This window comes from Pinus tabuliformis, chromosome 5_2, assembly GCF_031772625.1.
Source record: "Pinus tabuliformis cultivar Carrire ecotype Pingquan chromosome 5_2, CPIR1, whole genome shotgun sequence".
Lineage (NCBI taxonomy): Eukaryota > Viridiplantae > Streptophyta > Pinopsida > Pinales > Pinaceae > Pinus > Pinus tabuliformis.
The window spans coordinates 564,575,758-564,595,101 of NC_142306.1; the positions used below are offsets into that span (position 1 = coordinate 564,575,758).

At 35.1% G+C, this 19,344-nt stretch overlaps 1 pseudogene; it reads left to right on the forward strand.

Annotated features, from left to right (window-relative positions):
- The first annotated feature begins 15,411 nt into the window (after positions 1-15,411).
- On the forward strand, positions 15,412-15,842 carry LOC149160211 (small ribosomal subunit protein eS24z-like; annotated as a pseudogene).
- Positions 15,843-19,344: the final 3,502 nt, after the last annotated feature.

A 19,344-nucleotide genomic window follows, 5' to 3' on the forward strand; every position in this document is an offset into this window, starting at 1 on the left:
AAGATGTAAATCAATGCTTCCTTTAGGTTTCCAGTGGTATTTGATCCATGTTTGTAAAGCTTTTTCAGTGCACCGTAATCCCATGAATTTGTAGATGATTGCATAGGTCCGCATGTTATCCCTATGCGCTTGCAGTGTAGGATCATTTAAAACTACTCTGGGTGTGATTTTAGCTTTGGGTTTACAAGGTCCCTTTTGTTTTTTCTCTTTTGTTCCCTGTTTTTTGTCATCTTCCTCCTTGTCTTTAGTGCTATTATTCTCCTTCATTTTGGCACCATCTGTTTCCTCTTCCATATTACTTCTTCCTTCCTCTACAATTTCTCTAACTTTTTCTGGGGGCTTCTTGCCCTTATTGGCCACGACCTCCTTATAGGAGGGAGTGGAGCTCCCTCCACTATGTCCTTCCATGGTTGAAATCCCTTGCAGCAGTTTGAAACCCTAACTGTTCACTCTTCAACTCAGTCGTATCAGCTCCAATCGAGGGATCTATCGGGTGCAGTGTTATTGCAAAAAGAAAAGCCTATTTTTTTTCAGTCGGAAACATTTTCTAAAGTAGTTTCTAATTATCCAACTTATAATAAATAATTGTATGCATTTGTGGAAAGTGTTAAAAAATGGAAACATTATTTAATGGGCAAAGAAATAGTGATTCATACAGATCATCATCCACTTCAGTACCTTCAATCTAAAACTAAGTTGCAGCAGTCTCGACATAATAGATGGATGGGATTTTTGTAGCAATTCCACTTAGTAGTCAAATATAAGAAAGATACCACCAATAAAGTAGCTTATTTGTTATCAATACCTTCTTTGAATGATTCAGTTATTCTGCAAAATAGTTCTTTAGCACATGAAATTTATATTGAACAATATGTTGAATATATTGTTCCAAAGATATTTATGAATCACTAACTCATGGTGCTCATGTGGAAGAAGTGAATTATCATGTTCATGACAGGTTATTGTATCGTCTTGGCAAGTTGTGCATACCACAGGGAGAAATAGTGCATGTTATCAGGGAAGCACATTCTTCTCGTGTTTCAGGGCATTTTGGTGTAGGTAAGACAATAGCATAGTTACAAAGGTATTGTTATTGGCCTCAAATTAATGAAACAGTTTCCAAGTACATCAAAGGTTATGCCATGTGTTCAACAGGCAAACCAAGCAATAGAAATTTAGGTTTTTATGCCACGACCAGTACCTTCTAGACCATGGGATAATATATCTATGGATTTTGTAGGAGGACTTCCAATGTCTAGAAAAGGGCATTATTATTTGTATCTTGTGGTTGATAGATTTAGAAAAATGTCTATTTTTGTTCCATGTAGAAAGAAAGTAATTGCTGAACGGATTGCACAGTTATTCTTTCAAAACGTATGGGTTCATTTTGGGTTGCATACTTCTATCATTTCAGATCAGGACTCTCGTTTCATGGGAGGGTTTTGGTCCACTTTGTGGGGACTCATGGACACTAAGTTGAAAAAGAGAACAACTTTTCATCCACAAACCGATGGGAAAACAGAGGTGGTGAACAAAATAGTGGTACATCTTCTCATAGGTTATTGTAGCAAACATCCTAAGTTGTGGGATGAATCCTTACATTATGTCCAACATGCTTACAACCAGGCCTTACACTCTTCTACAGGTAGATCTCCTTTTGAGACACGTTTTGGGTACCTGCCAAAATCACCAATGGACTTCATGTTTGGTGAAGAAGCTAAGGAGGATGGACATGGAGATGTTGACAACAAAATCAAGTTCATTCAAATAATCCAAAAAAATCATGAAGAAGTTCAGGATCAATTGGATAAAATTCAGGCCAAGTACAAAATGCGCCATGACAAGCATCAGGTGGATCATCACTTCTAGGTTGGTGATCAAGTATGGTTGTACATCAGCAAAGAGAGGATGAAAGGTAAAGGTAAAAAGTTGAAATCTATCAGGTATGGTCCTTTTAATATTGTTGAAAAGATTAAGCACAATGCATTCCGGTTGAATTTGCCTCCATACATGCACATATATTCAGTTGTAAATGTTGAAAATTTGAAGTTGTATGAACCTCCTATGATCATGGATCCAGAGGAAAATGCTCAAATTCCAACTATAGATGATTTTGCACCTAAATGTATGACTGAGTTACAAGAAGATACCATCTTGGATAGGAAGGTCCGCACTTCCAGGCAAGGAGATGTTGAGTATCTTCGAGTGGGACTCAAAGGCATGAATCCAAGCAAAGAAAGGTGGATGGAGATCAGAAGGGTGAGGGAGTTGTACCCTCACCTCATGTATGCTTAAAACCAAAATTTTGGTGGTCCAAAAGCTTCCAGTGGAGAGGAATGATCTAGGAGGATCCTTGAAATGCTCAAAATTTTATAGTCTCATATGCTCATGAAACCAGTGCCAAGTCAAAGAGCTCATCACACTGATTTTGATAGTATATTCGGTTTCAAAAATGGCCTCCGTATGAGTGAGAAAACATGTTCTGAAGTTATTTTCTTAAAAGAAAAAAAGGGCCTTTGCATGCCAAGTGGCAGCCTCACATCATGACATGTGATAGGTCAAAGTCAATGCATGTGGCAATCAAAGTAAATTGAAAGCGCAGATCAGAGGTGAACTAGCATGGTCGGTGCTCAAACCCACAACCTCCGTTACATCAATACAAAACTTTACCAATGAGCCATTGAATTGGCTTTAATACTAATAGGACACATATCATATTTAAGTGTTATTACAATGGTATTTGTGGGATGAGTTGGCAGAGCCCGCAATTTCTAGTAGGCCCACCGACCCAAAAAGTTATAGCATCATACCAAACATAGCGTGGAGGTTACAACTATATGCCAAAGAATGTCAAACAATATGCCACCATCAGAGTTTTATTAACTGCCAACTCCAATGGTAATTCACCATGGGTTGGGCGTGGACATGTGACCAACGCTCCACAATCAACAACTATATCTATTGGTATAATATTAATAACCTATGTTTAATACTTATGGTTATTATCATAAGCCTCCGCTGGTGTAATGTTAATACCACATGCCAAGTGTAAAGTTTATGTGGCAGGTTTTAAATATTGTTTAACCATATAACATATATGGTATGACCATTGCAGCAAAGTTCTACGTTACAAAATTTGGATATGAACAATATGTTATATGTGGATGCACCAAATGCTATGTAATCCAAGCCAATCCCGAGAGGCCTATGCCTTTGACCCAGGGACCTCCCGTGGCCTATATAAAAGAATTTCCATTGCGCCCAAAGGTAAGGAGTTTTATAGTGAGTATCAGAACTTTGTATTATTTTGTGCCTGTAAATGCCTTTTTGGGCATATCTTGGTCAATATTGGGCCTTTTTGAAATATGTAAGTTGCGATGGAAAGCTGAGGTCAAGGCCTATTAGTTGAGAGTAGTCATTGATGCCTGTGTGCACATTGCAGAATGGTGAATTTTTATGTAAAGAGACTTATGATAATTTTTAATACAATGAACACCCACTTGGAAGCGGACCCGAAAATGTATTCGAGGAGGGATGAACTCCGTCATCAAATATTCTGTGTTTGCTTCTTATTTTTGTTGTTCATGCTTATTTTCAAAATTTCAAGTTTTATGTTTAAGGCACTTAAAAATCAATCTTCTCTCATTCATTCACATAAAAGAAACCTTAGTTAATATTTGGTGAAATTGTACAAATAGCCAATTATGTTGTTTTCGGATCACACCTCCTCGACAACGGTGCCAAAAAGTGATGAACCCCAATATTACAACAAGAATGCTACAACTCCCAAGGATACCAACTTAAATTATCAACCCAGGGTTCACACAAACTTAAGAGGTGTTGACACTACATGTGCATCATGCAATGTGTCTCTTTTTCATTGATTTGATGTGATGAATATCATGAAATCAAACCCTAAACTAGTTGCAGAAATTAAAATGTTACTATATTTGCAAGAAATGGAAATGATGCTTGCTTTAGTTGCATAAAAGTAAAAATTAAGCTATTTCCATAAATGTAAATTCTATGCTACTTGCAGGAATGTAAACACTAGCCTAATTGCATAATGTAAAAGTTGCATTGAAAAGGAAACCTAACCTATGCAATTGAAATAACAATGCTTGCAAATAAAATCATAAAAGAAGCTTGAATCCAAAAGAAATGATCCTAGTCTACCTTACATAGGTAAATGAGCATGAAATCAACCTTTATCCTTGTATTCAAAGAGATTATCTCTAGTTACAGAGTTCATTATGCATTTCATGAGGCAATCAAGAAAATAATCACTATAGCTTTAAATCCACGAATTTTCCCACTAACCATAACTACAAAGGTGAATTGCAATGGAGAAGAGGCAAGGCTTAAGAGGTCACTGATCTTATTAAATCATGATCTTGGAGCCTAAGATTCATTATTGAAGGATAGGAGGCAAAAATCAAGCTTCAAGGACAATTTTTGTCACGTTTGGAGGGCTTTTACATGATGCTACAAGATTGCTACAGGATGTTACATGATTGCCCTATTTTGCTACAAGAATGGATCTGAGAGCATTCTGAGGGTGGAGAAGGTGATATAAAGGTGGGAAATGGTAGTGGAATGTAGGAGAAGGTTGCATGTTTCCTTGCCAAGCTAAGTACCCTTCAGGATCCCATCTTGAACAAGGAACAATGCACATGGTGGCCTTCAACAAACCATAAATGTACTCTCAGTGAACAATGTTTTGGAGGAGTTTTTGAGATAGAAAGAAGGAGATGGTGATATAATGAGTGTAAATGAAAATTCTCAACCTACAAATCAATAGTATCACTTGCACACTAGAAAAATATTATGATTTTTATACTTGAAAATACTAAATACTATTTTTATACTTGAAAAGACTAAATACCTAGTCTACCAGCGAGTTTGTCCTTTGAGTTATCTCACCAATTACGAAGCAAATCAAATGAAAATGAGATGGGGTAAATTTTATTTTTAATTAGGATGTCCTAGGACTCCAATACAAGTGAAATCACTCAAAAATTACCCTTTCTAAAATGTGCTAAAAAATAGCAAAAAATTACTACTCCAAAAACTAGAAATTCAAGAAATAGTGAGCTAGTTAACCTACCAAATTCCTAGTCTAATCAAGTGAAAATTCTATGGGGTAAATTTTTTTATTAACTTGAATGTTTTTAGGATTTAATCCAAGTAGAATCAACTCAAAATAGTCTCGTTAACATGTGTTAAAAAATATCATAAAATTACTACTATTTTTCTACAAGAGACATCCAAAAAATCTAGATTTGTGAACTAGTAAACTAATCCAAGTAGCTCAATGATTAATATGACTTTTCAAAGCTATTCTAAGGATGAATCATTATTGAGACTCCGTAAATAACCTGCAAAACAACTCACTTCAATCATTTAACCAATATTACCTACAACAAAAAAAGCATGAATAATAAATGCAGAAATATGAGATGCAAGTAAAAAATACATTTAAAGGAAATAAAAAAATTATACAGTAGGGACCTAATTCTCCTAGGACGGCCAAGCCCAAGGATACCCAAATTTCTACGAAGGAAACCAAGCCTTAGAAGCTAAAAATGGCACCAAACTTCATTATTTGAATCAATTAAAGTACGTCCCTACTAGAAATGAAAGTGGAGTTATTAAATAACAAGTATTCTCCATAAGAGGACTAAGAAATACATGCCCCTAGAGAAAAATTCGAGTTGGTACTTATAAAAATAGATGGGGAAGCATCCTCCTTGAAAGGAAGCAGATTTTCCCTCCAAACTGCCTCAAAAAGTAGATCTAGTTCCCAATACTATGAATCTTCAATAAATGACAGGGAACACATTCCTAAATTTTCTCAATCAATGGAACTCCATAATTTGTCAATAATTTCATGATATATTGTTCATTCATTATCCAATCTTAGTTCATCCTATAGTAGTGAGAAACTCCCTATATTATCTCATTCATCATTTACTCAATATTATGCAGAAGTAAATAATATTACGCACATAATATGTAATTATCTGTAAACCTTCCTAAGAACATATTAAAGCTTAAAAACAATATTAATTGTATAAGGAAATATTTAATATTGTATTTATGTGCCTAAGAAAGGTTATGTGAGCATAAATTTGTGTCTAATTTGGAGGCCCATCAAGCTCCCTCTAGCCCAAATAAAAGGGTGTCGTCTACCTAGGCGGAGGAATTTTCCAAACAGTCAAAAGTGAACGAAATCCGGTGAAAAAAATTCAACAAATATTGTAGTAGCAATGTTTGAATCATGGTTTTTGGTGGTGGAAATGGATTCAGCACCATCAAAAACCTCTGGGGCACCCAAAATCTTGAAGTTTGACAATTGTAATCCAAATTTACAAAAATCCCTGTCGAATTTTATCAAAATCTTACCAGAATTTCCATGATTTTCAAAAACCTCTGGGGCACCCAAAATCTTGAAGTTTGACAATTGTAATCCAAATTTACAAAAATCCCTGTCGAATTTTATCAAAATCTTACCAGAATTTCCATGATTTTCAAGGCAAATATGCAAGTTGGTTAGACTATAGGAAAAAAAAGAGTACACAAGAGAATTTACAACTCTTTGAGATCCAAAAACAAAGAAGAGAAAATTTCCTGAGATCCACATTCTAAGGAGAGAATAACTCTCTTGTTCCCTAAACAAAGGAACTTATGATACTTTTAAGGAGAAAATATCTCAACTCCAACAAACCCTCCCTTATCCACATTTTTAAGGGAAACAATCACACAAAAATCTCAACTTCCCTTGAGATTAGGAAAATGGTTTGTGAGGTGGATTCTCACATGTGTAGAATTTCCTTTTTACAATTTAAATGAAAAATACATGAGCACATTGATCATTTTATGCTCATGAAATTTTTAAATAATTCCACCTTCCCTTGTACTTTTATTCATCATGGTCAACTTGATACACTGTGTTAAGATCCTCCTAGATCATACCTCCCCACAAAGGAAAGATTTTGGTCCACGAAAATCTTAAGGAGTTGAAAATAATTTTGACATCAAGACATTGATTTTCTGCAGAATTAGGTTCAATTCAATTACAGAGATGAAGAATTTGCTTGACCTGCAACCCTACGCTTTTGTTTTGCAAATTTATGCAATAAACTTGTCACTATGAAATAGTTTACTTGTTCTTGTTTATGAAACCGTGGCCATAGTTGCCACTTACAAAACCCATGGTATTTTTTTTTTCACAATAATGTCGATACAATGTTGAAGCCATAACGCTTCCTTAATTGGGCACTCATATCAACATTTACCCATAGGAAAACTCAGCTACTTTGAATCCAACGAAGGAACAAAAATTGGAGAAAACAATGAATTGCCTACTAAGGGACAGAAGTTTCCCCTGCCAACTTCCTTCAACATTTTTCGATTTTCAGCAGTAAAGGATGAGTATGTTGTGCTCCAACATAATCTTCCAAACCACAATAATAGCACATACATTGCATTCTAGTGTTCTTGCATTGGTTTCCTTGACTCAAGGATATAACAGTTGCCAATGTTGACATTTCCTGGTTAATAATATCCTCAGGTTAGAATAAACAACATCTTCGAATGTGTTCTAAATTGCCATGCTCTCTACAATGATGGATACAAAACTTCTCTTGTTGTCCTGCAATATCTGAACTTCGAACCTATTATGCAACTCATTACTGCATATACTTTTGGAAATAGTAGCTTTGAATCTAGCTACATTACCACTTCCTCTCCGCCGAGGAACTGTTGGAGGATACAATATTTCGATTGATCTTGCTTCTATCCCCGATTTTGAAAGATGGCTTTTGTGGTTGGAAGCAACCATTAAGTTGAGGAGGAATTCCGTCACTAGAATTACATTGAACATTATAAGAGTTACGAAACTCATGAGTTCCATTCAAATAAACCAGTTTTGGCAATGTCATGGTGGTTATACAATTGGTGATGGTATCAACACAAAACCTTAACTATTAAACATTGAATTTCCCTCCGTGTGTAGCTTTATGTTCATAGGAAGCTCTACACTCCACGTGAATTTGTAGCCAATTTAGGATTATTACATTGCCCAATTTCTTGTAGACTGCCAATGAATGTGAAATATTTACAATTGATGCAATTGCATGGTGATTTCCAACTACATGTTGACAAATACATGGAACAATGTGGTATGCCTAGAAATAATTCCCCCACTGACGATTGGGCTACCAATATGTTACAATATCATTGACGTGGCCAATCGTACTGTGGATCAATCTCGATCATCTTCCATTGAATCTGGGACACATTATAACTATTACTGTAAACAATGCCAAACGACCATGGGATATCGAATCATCCAATGATATGGTCAATGGTCGCTATATTTAGAAAACATCATCGTGGGTTGACTCCCCACCAAACCTCCACATGGAATGTGGCATAGCCACCATTTAGCAATCTCAAAATTCTGGCAATATTGCAGAAGAGAGCTGGGGCAATACCATATTCATTTATTATCGGTTTTCACATCTAGAAGATAAGATAACCAACTCCATTGATCGTAAACCATTGTTGGAGCAATTACCTTGATGTGGCATAGATCACGTTAATTTCGTTGTCCTAAAATGCGAAGCTACTTCCAACAAATTCATCTGCAACAAAATATCCACCAAATTTGTGTTCCTAAGTTAAAAACAATCTCCCAACTGTAAATGCATCAAACACATCAAATCTCCATAATTCTCGTGATCAATATATCTACCATCGATACCATGCACAGTGTCTCTGCGTTATAGCTATGGGCTATCGTGACTATGCCCTCAAATCTGCATTGTAGTAAATATTTAACAAAATATTTGTGCATTCATGGAAGAAAATCCCATAAAATTTGTAACCACTGTGCATTCAATAGATATGCCATAAATTTGGAATCCAAAAATGGAAATAGCGCAATCTCGGCAATATCACTGACGAGGATTCATGAATGCCATCCAATGCCACCATTAACGCAATCAATGCTATCATACGTGTGTCAAAACTCTAATGCCAGCGCACAAAAAGAATGAAATTGATAAGCTCCATTTAATGGTGATCCATCATCAAAATAAAAATCATAGGTATCATGCAACAACAATTTTTAATTGCAGTCAATCAATGCAACTCCACAACTTTAACACTTTCCATATTTTCAATACAAATATCATTGCATGTTTTCCAGAACACTGAATCCTCAAAAACCATCGTTTTTCACCGATATCCATTCCCGAATTTACTAGGTCATGATAGATATGGTGCACTGCCATGTTATCAGCTTCACGTGCAACTTGGAAATCTTCTATCGCATGCAGAGGATCATCTTCTTCTGAAATAGAGGTGTTTGGCTCTTCCGGTAGCATTGGAAGGAGAATTCTTGTATCGTTTCTTTGACATGGCGATGTGAAGTGAGGTGCCAGTTGAACCGTTTTGGTGTAAGTGAGGTGGCATCTCTATCAGCTAGCAAATCTCTCTAAACAGATCAACAGGTCAACAAAGGAGTGAATTTTAGCCAAGCTCATTCTTCGCCAGATAACATAATTCACATATGCATGCAATTCAACTTTTATTTTCTTGTTTTCATCAACAGAAACAAATATAAACTTATTTTTGGAGGTTTTAATCATGCATGATAACTAAAACTCAATTCTATAGAAATGTTAACCATTTCTTACCAAGCCATTCGAATGGATCCATCTTTAATTTGATTTCATCATGTACAATTTCTGGATGAATTTGTTCAGGAATACTGACCACCTCTGTTTTGCAGATTTCGTTTTCTTTGGTGGATTGCGCACTAATTTTCCCAAACTTGATGACAATGATGTTGTTGAATCTTTCCGCATTTATCGACCATGTTTCTCTCTTTCTTTACGCGAAGAGAAGGATCCTTTTGTTGTGGTTTACTTTCGCTTGCCCTGATTTTTCCGCCATAAGCTTTATATCTCCAACATGCTGCAAAATAATGATTATTATTTCCACAAAAAGTACATATTATCATATGTTTGGAAGATCCATTAGAACTATACCCGGGAGGCTTCTTAGCCGAACCGCTATCTTCTCAATGTGAATTACTTCTCCCATTCTTTCTCTTGTTTCCTTTTCGTACTTGAAGTTAGTTTGGCTTCAATTCCGGATGAAAGTCCCAACAACATGCCTTATTATGTCCTTGTTTTTGGAAAAAAGAACATGATACCCAAGAGTTGTCACTCCTGCGTTTTGATGTATCTTCATTGGAAGAATACTCTACTTTGGAGATTTTTGAACATTCTCCCACTTGACCATAGCCCAGTCCTTCGAAGCCATATCTCTCCTTTACTTCAAATGGATGAATAATTCCTTGACCATTTACTCCAAGGCCTCCTCCCTTGTATCCCATATTGGTCAAGAGCTTCATACCTACACCCTTGGTAAGCTTCTCAAAGGCTACAAAAGAACTTAAACCATTATTTTCAGGTAATGAGGCTGAATGTAAATAATTACCTCTTACCTCTCATTTTTCGACTGAGGAACAAAAATGGTCAAATAATCTCTTTTGATTCTTGTGGTATACTCCTTGGCTTCTGATATTTCATCTTTCATCTCACTTGAATTGGTTTCTGATGAAAGATTCAAAACATCACCCTCATCCTGTCGACAAAATGTATAGATTTTTTCATTTTCTATCTCGAAGGGACTTCCTGTGCTTGACTCTTGTTGAGGCTTAGCCAACAACTCCTTATCTTGTAGCTCAAGGTGTAATTCTTGTATAATTTCTACGAGGAATTCTCCATGATTCTTCAATTCTTGTTTCTCCTCTTCCCAGCTTTGAAGCAATCTTTTTAAATCTGCATTCTCTGCTTGAATAGTCTGATTGATCTCTTCAAGTTCACGAAGCCATACTTGTTTCAAAGCTTTCCCCATAGCTCACCACAATCCTTACAAAACTATGAACCAAGCTCTGATACCAAGTGATCTCAGAACTTGAGAGCACATAAAACCTACAACAACGACCTTTTATTTGATCACATGGTCATGTAAAATTAAGTTACTATTTATCCATAAATATGTTCATTTTCCTCAGAATCTTGTAACTAAAATGCATATAAAAGAACTTGATCAAACCATGAGTAAGAAAAACATGAAGCATCAAAAATGATAAAAGAGTTCACCCTCTCCACTAGGCTACATCTCTAGATTCACCTCCATGAGTCATCGTTTTTATTTCATTTCTTCAATGAGGAATGTGTACAATGATCTAATAAAAAGGGTGGTTAAACCTACAATTGTCTTCTACTACCAAAGAGACTTCAATACTTGTACATAAATATAATTTCTCCCAAAAGACCTCTTGATCTCTCCAAGATCTCTAAAACTTTTTCCAAAATGAAGCTCTAAAAACTTCCCCAAAAACTCTCTCAATCTCCCTCTAGCCCCAAAAAAAATAGTACGAAAGAGAATTTACAATTCTCTGAGATCCAAAAACAAAGGAAAGAATATCTCCTCAGATCCACATTCTAAGGTGAGAATAACTCTCTTGTTCCCTAAACAAAGGAACTTATGAGACCTTTTTGGAGAAAATCTCTCAACTCCAACCAACTCTCCCCTTATCCACATTTTTAAGGGAAACCATCCCATGAAAATCTCAACTTCCCTTAGAGATTAGGTAAATGATTTGTGGGGTGGATTCTCACACGCGTAAAATTTCCTTTTTACAATTTAAATGACAAATACATAAGCACATTTCTCATTCATACTCATGAAATTTTTAAATAATTTCACCTTCCCTTGGACTTTTCTTCAACATGGTCAGCTTTATAGACTGTGTTAAGATCCTCCTGGAACAACCATATACCTTAATCTTGACTCAACCTAATGTTCATATCATTATACATATGTATGAACTATAAATCAATCAATATCAACTTATGTATGGAATTAGACATACATTATCCATAAGACATTTGGCCAAGATATGCAGATCTTTTGAACAAAGTAGCCAGCAAGAATTCAAATAGGGAAAGATCACATAAAATTAATAAGGGGACTAGAGGAGGTCAAATCGAAGAACTTGGACAATGATAGTTTGACGCAGGGTTATCCCTGCTTTACCCATAGTATGCCTATTCCTATGCATAAACCATTTTCTCCTCAGGAATCTACATGACCTTCCGGTCAAAGGTTCATTATAAATAACAATGGGTTAAGGCCCCCTTGATTAAAACTCACGTGGAAACCTCTATTAAGCTGGATCGCAAATATTATATAACCCGCCCTATAAATATCGTCGGGTCCGTCTCCATCTCAAACCTTCCGCTGCACTACTCCTCCGACGATCTCCGATTGGCTTCATCGGCTTATCGGCGATATCGTAATATCACTATCGGCACATCGCCATTCCACTGCTCGCTGTTATTTGACTTTGTTGAAATGTGATCGCCGATCAAATCTTGACTATCGATCTGGATCTCGATCTGACAATTGTTGATTCAACTGATTAACAAACTTGCTCGACAAATCCTTCGCCATTGATCTACACTTCATGGATCCAACGGTCCACGATGATTTCGGGTGGACAAGTAGCACGAAGAATAACCGCTCAAAAAAGCAGTTTTCTCTCTCCACCTGAGTGCTACTAGTCAACCAATAAGTGGGATCGAGTGAACTCCTCTAAATACCACTTACCAATTTTTCTCCACCAGACATACCACTTTTGTGTGTAAATCTGCCGATACAATATTCCTCTGTCTCCTATGCGATTGGATCCTGTCCGTTGATCTATTAGATCCAACGGTTGTTGTTCAACGATACTTCATTCTTCCATCTGTCTCTTTACTTTTGTTTTTCGTCGTTTCTTCAATGTTTACCGTGGTTCTTGGGTTTTCTTTGGGTTCTGGTCCTTCCGCTATTTCACTGCACACTCCCTCCTGAGTTTGATTTTGATCCTTCTAATGGATTCAATGATCCATCAAGATCCTCTTCATCATGCTTCTTTCTGTGTGTTTGTCGAACTCCATCTGCAACTCTGTTATACAGAATACACTAACTCACTCATCACTCGCCAGGGATACTTAACAACACACTTATACAAATGGAAATTGAATCTCTATACACACACATATATATATATATATATCAACAAACAATTACGTAATGAGGCTCTTTGTCTCTCCTCGGCCTGATCTTCCAATTAATGGCCTCTGATCATCATCTGCCCATTGGCTTACAAATACAACTAAATATCTAACTTTTTCTCTCTTTGTCTAACCTCTTTAACCTCTGATCATGCCTTTTAGGCTTACATTTATACAAAGGGATTCTAAAACCAATTTCTAGTTTAGATCCATAAACTCCTCAACAAAATTTCTAAACTTCTTCCTCATTCCTAAGGATTCTCTTTAATCCACAAAATCATGAACTGACTCCTAATCTAAGATTTACAATCAATTCTCAATCCTCCCATCACTCAACTATCCTAAATCTCCCATGTTCTCCTACATTCGAGAACATTTACAATTATGCCTCACAATATTCAATTAATTCCTATCCTCATTAAAATGACTCAAAACATTAAATAATTACATTAATTCAATACTTAGGAAACCAACTTCCTTGAAACACAAGACCCACTATGTCTACTAAAATACAATGATAATGTTGAGCTGAATGCTCCTACATCACAGTTGTGAAAAAGTTGGATAGCCACACTTAAAAAAAGAGAGGATGTGAACAAGAATATGGGCGGATCACTAAGCAGGGTTGAGCTCAATAACCATCATGTAACTTGGATGTGACCTCAAAATTAGATTAAGATAATGCTTCTTGCGGAACTCCAAAAATTAAAAGTTGACAGGTTATTGAAAACATAACCCTTCTTTTCGATTTTTTATTCTTTCTTTTTCTAGATCATAAATAACCAATCATTTCAAAATATATATATATATATAAAACTAGTCTTTTAAAAATAAAAAAGAACTCAATTTTGATTTCTAGTTGAGTATTCTTTGATTAATCTTTCTCGCCATTTTAATAACATCGTTGGCACATATTTTTGATGTATATTAAAGATCATGGCACACTTTTATTAAGGTGTATATTGTGAATCTTAAAAATATTGAATTTATATTTAAATTTAGATGTAGTCAATCTTGTTGGGTGGAATCCATTTTTTTTCAGTAAATCCTTCTTAGTCACTAAAACGCTGAGAGGATCACAAATTGTATGAAGTTGACCTGGACTAGTTCAACAACCGCTTAACCATTCATTGTGGTTGTAAGAGGCTTATTTCTAACTAAGCACGTGTTGAGCCATCCAAGATCTACCTTTCCAACTAATCTTACAAAGACATGGCGGATTTCAAACCAATAAAGGTCGATCCCATTGACTTCCTTAACTTCCGGGATTTCAAGTCATCTTTTGCGGCCTTAAGACAGACATCTGCCCGCATTTTCAAAGAGATTTACAAGCTTATTATTTCTTATATGTAAAGTTTCCGGAAGAAATTTGCGTTGTGTATTTTGATGTGTAAGGTTAAAATATTTTTTCGCTTGGCAGGACCATCCTGACTTGCTGCAATGCCAACGCCTCCGTGGATGTCATCATAAACAGTGCCACACGACAACCTTCCTTTTCCAATTCCTCGGCACTCAGTCCTCAAGTCCAAGGCTTTAGTTGGTCATCGTTCGACTCAAGAGGACATTGTTCTGTTTTCTGTACTGGCTGCTCTTCATAATGATCAGATAATGTCTCCAAGCATGTATTTCCTTGCAATTGTCTGCTCCAAACTTTTAGTAATATTCGTTGTACGTGGTTGTGGCTGGTGGCCCTGGCGGAAAGAACCACTTCATTAAAAATACACACCCAGACAGATCTATTGCCACCCTGAGATCCAAAACTCCTAAAATTTCCGCAGCAACAATATTAGAAGCTAAGAAGACAAGTGTTGTGTTGTCCAAATATTGTAAACTCAAGACATGGGTACAGAGAAAAGAAAACTCAGGACAAGGAGTGTTCAAATAGAAGTCCTTTCGCTCACTCACTTGATCTATCCCAAGTTAATCCTTGGAAAAACACATATTACGTATGAATGAGGAACTTCATGCTTAAGACAATACCGACAACTATTTCATTTGCATTGGGACTAAAGCTCCTTACACTTTGGAACAACATAAAATAAAGTTGCCAGAGATTAAAACTGCGAGGTTTACCATAAAAAGTCCTAGAGATTCTGGCTGCATCAAAAGAGAAATATATCAAATTGGAAATAAATCATTCTTTGCACAGGATGGGATTTCGAGTACACTACTACTGAACAACAAAGGCAGACTGTGTGCTCTGAGCTTACAATGAGGAGATCCTAAGCTGCAAGATTCCTAAGAAGGACAGAGCTGAATACCCTCAATAATGGCAGACGCTAAGGTCGTTACAGTCAGAACTCGCAAGTTCATGACTAACAGGTTTTTATCGAGGAAGCAATTTGTGATTGATGTTCTTCATCCTGGTAGACGAAATGTATCTGAGGCCAAGCTGAAGGAGAAGCCTGTGAAGCTGTATGAGGTCATCGATTAGCAGACAGTATTTGTATTTGGATTCAGTTATTTGTATTTGGATTCAGAACCTAATTCAGAGGTGGAAAATCTTCAAGGTTTGGCTTGATTTAACACAACTTGGAGCACGCCAAGAAATATGAAGCCAAGTATAGGCTTATCAGGAATGGGCTTGCAACCAAGGTAGAGAAATCCAAGAAGCAATTGAAAGAAAGTAAGAATAAAGCTAAGAAAAATTGTGGAGTCAACCAGAATAAAGCTAGAGATGTAGCTAGGCAGAAGAAATAACAGGTTTTTGCAGTTAATGAGAAGAAATGACAGGTTTTTGCAGTTAATGAGACGAGCATTATTGCTTTTTGCGCAAATTAGGCGACCATTGTTTGAGGAAGCGCCAATTTTTTTCGGCAACATGGAATGGAGTGCTGGAATGAATTTTGTGTCAACAGTGAAGCTGGTATCGACACTAAAGCTGAGGATGTCGAGATGAAATTCTGCTATAAAATTGGCATGTTTCGTACACATAGAAGCAAATTATTTAGACATATGTCATAAGAAGGAAATCCACTTGTCATATAATCACTCGACTCCTCCACTCGCCATTGAAATGTGGTCGAAGCTTCAAAATAATCGTGTAAATAAGACTGGGAATGAACTTAACCGGTGTAGCCATCACCCTCCAAATTTATGATCTAATGTATATTTATTTATTTACACTTTTATTTATATATTTATTTACATTTATATTGTATGTGTATGAGATCTGTGTATTTTTATTTATTAGTTATTAGTCAGGTTTTTATAATGATGTGGGCATTTGTATATGTTGATTATTCATTTGATTTGTATATGGTATGTGAGTTGTATATGGTATGTGAGTGTATTTCTTTTATTTATTTAAATTTTAAATATATTTTTTTATGTAGTTAATTAGTTATTTAACACTGTATAATACAAAATGGTGCATGGAAAAAACTTTTGAAACAGACATGAATATTTTTAAAATGCAGAAGGATATTAATGATTTTTTTATTTTTTTCTGTTTTTAATGTGCATGTTAGGTTGGATTTACCTATGTGCTTTTGGTCTTTTGATTGTGTTTTTAATGTGTATGTTAGTTTGGGTTTATTCATGTGGTTTTGACTTTTTAATTGTGTTTTTTCCTATGTTAATATGGTTTTTTATAACTTTTTAATGATATTATGTATAACATAAATATTTTTACTTTTAAATGTATTTTTAAATGATTTTATATATAATAGGATAATTTTGATTGTAATATGATTTTAGATTAATGATAAAGATGATTGTTTGTTATATTATATGATTGTGTTTATGATAATGAATGTGTATTTAGGAATAGAATATAAAATATTTTCTTGATTGTAGAATACAAAATATTTATTGTAGTAAAATAAAAAAATGTTGTGTCAATTGGGACGTATGTTTTTTATTTTAAATGCAATAAAATAATAAAATATTGATATGTTATGATACATATTGTCAAAACTTAAATATAGACATCATCTAATTATTCTATGTTTTGTTTTTTTCCATTATAATCCAATGATACAAACTTCGGCCAAATTGTAATTTTTTATTGTTTAAAATGTATTTTCCAATGCATAAATGGATTCAATGCCCTTAAAAACCCCAACAACACTCCTTGCAATTTCAAGAAATCCTTTTCAGATTTCATCAAAAATTAATTGGAAATTATTCCAAGAAAATGACCAAAATGTGCAAGAATTAGAATATATGTAAACTATATATATTGCATAATGGCATATATCTCAACATTTCAAATCCAATAGTGTCATTTCAACATTTCATATAATGGCTTGTATTTCAACTTAACCTATAGAGCATATGCTTTAGATCCTAAAATGTATATTCCAACATGTATAACATTTATTATTCTATTATTCGATGTATATTGTTCATCCAATTTTCAATTCATATTTAATCATAAATGAAAAAGTAGATCTATGCAAAAAGTTAATGGAGGAGATGAAAAAGAACGTGGAGAAGTGACAAAGCTAAAAATTTAAGTATAGGAAAAGTAAAGTTAAAATAATTTAAATTACATCCATAATACAATTAAGAGTGTAATGCAATAAGAGCAATAGATTTAAAAGACAATATAAAAAAGAATACCACTTTATTTCATACAATTATGAAGAAGTTAAAAGTATACATTAAACTTATGAGGTTAAGACAACAAGAAATGTTGAAGATAGCAAAGGAAAACTTGTAATTTTTTTTGGAGGGAATTATGAAGCCCAAATGAAGGGGTAGCTAATGGTACTACATTGACTTGGTGAATATTTCAACAAAACTTTAGATGAAAATCTAGAAAAGAGAGAAACTATTCAAAATCAACATAAGGAAAAATGCCTCCACAAAAGAGGATGAGCATAAAAGGTTAGATAATGGTATCACATTGATTCCAATCTATTTGAAAAATGAAGTGGGCGTTAGATTTGGCAATAATAGTTCAAGAAAAACCTTAATCCACAATCACAAAATAGAGTAATAGGAAGAAAGGGGCTAATTAAGTACTCCAAGAACATTGAACCCTTGACCAGAGATGAAGGCATGGAATTATTTATAAAAGGAGCTTTTGAAACACCATCATGTGTGTATATGATGTAGTGACTAACTCATAGTAACATATTCCATAGAATGCTTATCCGTTATGATGGTGGACCATCAATGGAGAAGCATTTTATGATTTTTTTCATATTTCCACCCATGAAAAGAAATGTACAAATTCATGGTTGCACCACTTACAAGTATTTCATACAACACATTTCAAAATGATGCACAAAGGTGAGAATCAAGAGCCCCTGTGTAAGTCCTCGTGCGTGTTTTCTTACCTCACTAATGTTTATCTATGTGCTTCATCTTTGGGCTAACAATTTTTGTTCAAGTCCTTTGATCACTCTCGATGGTAAGCACTTAAATGAAAGTCAAACACTTGCACCACCCAAACCACGCCACTATTATCATCACTCGCTCACCTTCTACATAATAACACATCTCCCTTGACAGAACCCCCTTTGATTGCAAGGACTGGAGTGGTTCTTGAGATCTGCAGGTTAGAAAGTTCTTTCCCTTCAGTGTGGCATTATGCACCCTATAAGGTGACATCGATGATGTAGCCTGACATGTCGCACAAGGAGATAGTTTCCTTCCACATTCCCCCACCTCTTCCTATCAGCGTTCCTTTGCACCTCTCGGTGCAATTGCTAGTATTAACATATGTTGAGTGGAAAAAGGAAATGTTCATGGTTAGCATTGTCAATAATACTTCATGTTATGAATTCGTAAGGGGATTTTTTTGCATGATCTTTTATCATTGTGATTCAAGTAATTTTAAAGTTTTGTATTTATTAGTAATAGTGATATTTTATTTAAAATTTTGAGTGTAAAGTTAAAATTAAGGGAAATAAAATATCAGTGAGATTATTGTTAGAATTAATGTTTACATTAGTATATTTGGTTTGGGCTTGTTGGAGGTTGTTGAGATATTCTCTCAACTTGTCTCTCTAAATTTGGAATTAGTAGGATATGATACCAACTATATAAATGTATTATTTTTTATCTTCAAGATATATGAATATAGGTTATGGTGTGCAATTATATTTTAGTTTTTGGTATTAGAGTTGGTAGCTTTGCTCGTAGCTCCCTTACGGGAGGGCCCAAGAAAATGTGATTTATTTTTTGTATCATAAATTAGTTTAGGCATGTGACTATATTTTGCTTGTATGAAATTTTGTATGTAATTGTG